Below are 5,819 nucleotides of genomic sequence, written 5' to 3' on the forward strand. Positions count from 1 at the left end.
TTCCGCTAATTAGAAAAAAAGTTGAGGATTTGGTTGAATTTCGCACAAGATTCAAGCGAAATTCCAAAATCCAAGTGAGTTTTCTGAAATGTATATGGCAAAATGTGAAATTTGTTAACTTTGCATTTTCGTAGTTTCGAAAATCGGCCCAATTTAAACTAAGAAAGTAAAATCTGGTTCTGACCTGAAATAAGTTATTCGCTTACCAAATTTACTGTTTTTTGCATTGGTTTGACCTATTTTACTTCTCATCTTTTTCCCAAAAAGTTGAACGATGAGCAATAAAATAGAATAAGCAAAATATTGCCTTGGTTGCAAGAGCCCTTCAAACGTTTCTTCTATTCTCCTCTGAAACTCGTCTTGGGCTGATATTATGCCAAATGACATTCTCATAAATCGATATCTTCCATATACGGTACTGAATGTCATCATGTAAGATGTACTTTCAGACAGTGCAAGTGATTAATACCCAGATCATGCATCCAGTTTGCTAAAGACAGTAGCACCATGAAGTTTTGATGTTACATCTTCTAGTGTTGGTATTAGGCAATATGGCCACATTATGCCTTTGTTTAAGTCTACTGGATCTATGCATAATTGAACACTTAAATCTTTTTTCTCTACAATGACAATTGATTTGACCCAATCTCTGGGTTCAGTAACCTTCTTGATTATACCATCTCTTTCTATGCGTGTCAGTTCCTGCAGCAGTTTACTCTTCAATGCTTCCAGAACTCTTCGGACAGGATATGCAGTTGGTACAGAACCTTCCTTCAGATGTATGCTGCATTTACCCTCCAGACAACCAACACCATCAAAGACAGTTTTGTACTGATCTTGTATACAGGTGTTTGATTTGCTTGAATTAACATTGAGGATCAGCTTAATCCATTTCAGGTCGATGCTTGACCTGTAGCCAATGATGGGAGTGGATGGTGAGTCAACAATATAGAATTTGTAGGTCACAGCTTTGCTGGACTTGTGGCTACATGGTAAATCACAAGCTCCAACAACTGGTTTCTTGGAACTACGATAGCTGGTGAGTCTTTGACTAATTGGATGAAGCTTTGGTTTAGGATTGAGCTGATCAAAGATTGATCTAGGAATGATATTAGCTTGGGCACCTGTATCTAGCTTGAAGCAAAACAGGCAGCTGGTTGTTTATTACCAGGGTTAAAGTTGCTTCATCCTTTTCACTCTTACTATTAATAACAAACAAGAATACTGTATCATCTTCTTCTGGGATTATACCTGTTTGTTGGATTCCTTCCTCTATCATACTCACAATCTTGCTCCTACAGACTTTTGCAAAATGATTTTGTTTTTTGCAAGTGGGAGCAAATTTTTCCTTTTGCTGGGCAAACATGTTTAGCTGAATATACTCCACCACAAAAGTAGCATTCTTTACTTTTGGGGCATTGCTTGTGAGTTTTCTCTGACTGCGGAAATGAGTTGCGAGTAACAGCATCTATTTCCTGTTTGATAGGTACAGATTTATTTCCACTGAACGACTTTAACTGAGCCTGGGTCATTTCGTGGTTTCTGCATCTTGTTTCCGCATTTTCTAAAGTCAATGAAACCCCTCCAGCCAGGAGTCTTTCCCTGACTGCCTGGTTTCTTATTCCACAGACAATTTGATCACGAATCATCTCATCACGTTCCTTGTAAAACCAAGGTTTGGCTATTGTCTTTAAGTCAGTATTGTTTTTTCCACACTTTTGAATTCTAACAAGTCCTGCTTTTGAAAAAGAAACCTAGCAAAGAGAGAATTTTCCTTTGGGCTACCATATTTCCGAAATTGTTCTAGGAGAGGCTTTCTTTTGTGGCCATCACCATTTTGAAATTCAAAGGTATTGAAAATTTCTCTGCCCTTTTCTCTTGTCAAATTAGGAGATAAGCGCAGAAAGATTTTTCAGTTTTCCCACACAGAGGTCCAGCAAACATGAGTTGGGCATGTTGCTCAAATTGATTCGATTCGTCTGTAAGGGACCTACCATTCCAATTTATAGAAGGCTGTTGGACATCCATGGTAACTAGGAGAATCCCACTTCTGACACCATGCAATGTTTGTATTAATACAATTTAATGACCCAGGCTACTTACAAAATAAAGCAACGCATAAGAAAGGCACAAGCATGGTACAAACGCAAGCATAAAGTAAGCACAAACATTATATAAGCATAAGCATGGTACAGAAGCAGAAGCATAACAGGATGCTGCAATTTCCTTGCTTAAAAAATAGTTCTTCATCTTTTTTTAAACAAACTAGTGTGTTCAGCCTCACTAATGCTAGTTGGTAAAAAATTTCAAATATCCGGAGCTAAACAACGGATCATGAAGCCAGCACGTTTGGCATATCGATACTCGACTAGGAAATTATCTGCGTTCCTCCTTTCATATACGTGGAGGTCACTATTAACACGAAGGAACTGATGAAAAACTAAAGGGCATACGTTATTCCAACATTGATAGGCGAAAATTGCTCGCTTAAAACAAGACACTGTGTCGATGGAATTTTCCACATAATTACCCAATAAACGAACCGCCTTATTCTGTAAAATTTGCACTCTTCTAAAATTTACCTAAAAATCACTTGACCAATGACACAACCATAGGAAATATAAGGGTTCACTATTACATGGCATAAAGTTAAAAGGACCGATAGCGGTAAAACATTTTCCAATCGACGTATCACTCCTAAGCCTCTTGCAACTTTTGCTGCGACTCACCGGGAATAAAATGATTTTTAAAGTAAAACTCTGCGCTTTCCAGCAAAAAATGAGAAGTTAATTTAAAATCAAACCAAAATCGATTTCCAAAATTATACATGCTATATTTGCATGTAGAATATGCTACATTATAAATTATTATACTGCAAATATTGTAAGTTATAAATGCTACATTATAAATTAAACATGCTATATTTGATTTTGGAATGGAAAAAATTGCGTTTTGCGGTGAGTTTAGCGCCGTTTCTTTCATTACGCAAAAAGACCAATGGAACTTCAAATTTTTGGTTACAATGATAGATTAGCTCTTAAGCTACAATACACGTTCGTTAACATAAACAGTTGGTATTTGTGTCAAAAGATTCAATTAATCCATGTTTTTCAGCAGTCATAGATATTACAAAACATCATATCTAAGTTTACTTGTTTATCTTATAACTTGCTATTTAGCCCAGTCTACATTGCCCCTTAAGTTCTTATAAGGTTTGAATGGGTCTAATAGGAGTTTTTCTCAAAAATACTTTTGAGCAGTCAGCTTTCTTCTCAATTAGGGTCAAATTACGTAAAATTTTAAGATATTTTCATTTTAAATTTACCCCCCCCCCTAAAAGTCATCCTCTTATCCTTCCCCGACAACAACAAGTGTCTAAATATAGATTTTTTTTTGGAAAAAACAACAAAATATTTACTGACAACGCTAACCAATTAAAACGATAACGAACTGGAAATTCTGGAATTACCTCTAGATTCCTTTTTTTCACAGTCTGGAGACGGTCTCAGAAGTTTCGATTTGATTCCTTTCTGATTCCCTGCTTTTGTAAAAAAAAACTTGTTCTTTCAAAAGTTTTTCTTATTTGTTAACATAAGACAGAAATAACTTGCGTTAAAAATAATTGCCGTCCCGTACTTAGTTTTCATTTTTAATATTTAGCATTTTTAGGACAATAAAACACTCCGTAGCCGACGGTCATCTACAGCAAAAACAGGGGAAAACTTAAGTCTCCTACTTTTTCTAAACAAGGTTAAGGTTGTGCCTAATTATCCAGATTTGTTTTCTTTAGATTACGTTGCTACTAGCCACAGAATAAATAACCTGAAAAGCCGCTTTCTGAATCTGTTAATGTTTTTTACTGTCTAGAAAACTCCCTTTAAAGAAAGTATTTTTTTTAACCATACATCGATATAGCATATAGACAGGCAACTTGAACAAAAACCGGTTCCTTAATAGCAATTTAGGAGTTTCCGACATGATTTCAAATTTGAATATACGGAATAGAAAAACTTCCAGGCACAGCCTTATACACGTTTAACCATTTAACAGTGTCTTAATCGATTTTTTTGTTGTTTATGTATTTTTTTTTCTTATTGTTGCTCTATCTTTACATGACTCAAGTGCGGGTTAGAAATAAATAGATCAATTAACATTAAAGACATGTAGATAATGTTTTGATTTTAGATGGCCGATGTATTAAACAAACAAAGGTAATATAATATTTCTGAACTCCGTTTGTTCATGCGTTTTTCTTTTCACTGTCTTGAAAATACCTATTTCAGAAAAAAATTATTTTCCCATCTATGGCATGTACAATAGGAATAAGTAGGTAAATATTATTTTTTTTTTTCTTTCTTTTGTATTCTAGACAGATGATTTACTAAACGACAGAAGTAATATTTAGGATTGAACTTAGCTTACTAGAGCAGTTTCCAACAAATATCTTCAAGCTGAAGAGAATCGACTAATATTCAATTGATGTATTCAAAAATCAATATTCAAAATAAAAATCACAAAGAACATCTCTTCGAAAACCACTAGTTTTTTTTTCAAATTATCGCCATGAAGAAAATGAGCTGCCTCCTCTGGAAGAAAAAACAAGTGAAATTAAAGAAACAAGGCTAAAGACATCTTAATAGACCCTTACCCCTTTCTACAATGGAGGCTAGTAAATTGGCTAAATTGGGGTATTTCAACAGGCAGTAAGATTTATGCCCCATGTTCAATGTTAATGCTTTTGCGTAAGACGAATACAAACTCGAACGAATACTATCCCTCAAAAGCTGAGATTCGGCTTTTTTCATCTACTGGTTTGTATTTTAGAAATTTGCATTGTTTTTTTAGAAAAATACGTTGAAAATAGACGAAAAACAAGCTAAGCTAGAGAAATTTTCCTTCTTTTTAATCAAATTTAGATCATTCTATAAAAAACTACTGAATATAATGATAAAAAGTATATTGTCGTTTTGGTGCAACTTATGGCTGCAGGCTTGTCACATAATCACATAATTTACAGGATCGTTAACCTGGACTTACAAAACACATATTTTTCAGAAAAGCCAAAAACAATATCAATATAAGATAAAATTTACCGTAAGACGAAGAAAGAAGCGAATATAGTGAAAAGACCGAAAATTAACAAAGAATTAAAACTATATGACACAAAATACCGTGACACGTTTACATTTACCTTATGAGATAGGTGGCACTAGAATCCAAAAAGCAGATAAGAGAGACCCCCCCCCCTATTTTTATCGGATACAACATAAATTTTTAGTCATTCTAATTGTTGGCCATATAAGAAGATTTTGAAGTTCACCAGCAGCTATGAATATTCAAGCATCAGTTCTACTTTTATGCAATATTTTGACTGGTCTATTGTCCTGACCTCAACGGGGTATTTGAAATGTAAAGTCTCTCCTAAAGCATGAATCAAAACTTACAACCCGGAAAATAATCACCAAAAACTCAACACATCAGAAGAAAAACGAAACTCTTAAAGATATATAAGCCAGGGATACTTCTTGGACCCTGTTTCAACTACTAGGCCCCAACTAAAAAAATCGAGAGGTACTTAGCCTAATATTTCGTCCCGTGTTTACAACTACTGCTTATAGTTAGGTACATAAGCGTCAGGTTTGTGCATTTTATGGTAGAAGCATGAAATTTGGCAGAGACGTGCAGAAAAATAAGGAAAATCTGACTGAGGACAGAACCACATTATCCGACACGATTATCGCGCCGTTTTGCGTTTTTCCGCACGGGAAAAATAGCTGACTTTCAGAGTGGGAAATTTTTCCAATCAGAGGGCCGTTTCT

Source organism: Artemia sp. Qi Xiang Cuo, chromosome 3 (genome assembly GCF_049724085.1).
Source record: "Artemia sp. Qi Xiang Cuo chromosome 3, ASM4972408v1, whole genome shotgun sequence".
In the NCBI taxonomy this organism is placed as follows: domain Eukaryota; kingdom Metazoa; phylum Arthropoda; class Branchiopoda; order Anostraca; family Artemiidae; genus Artemia; species Artemia sp. Qi Xiang Cuo.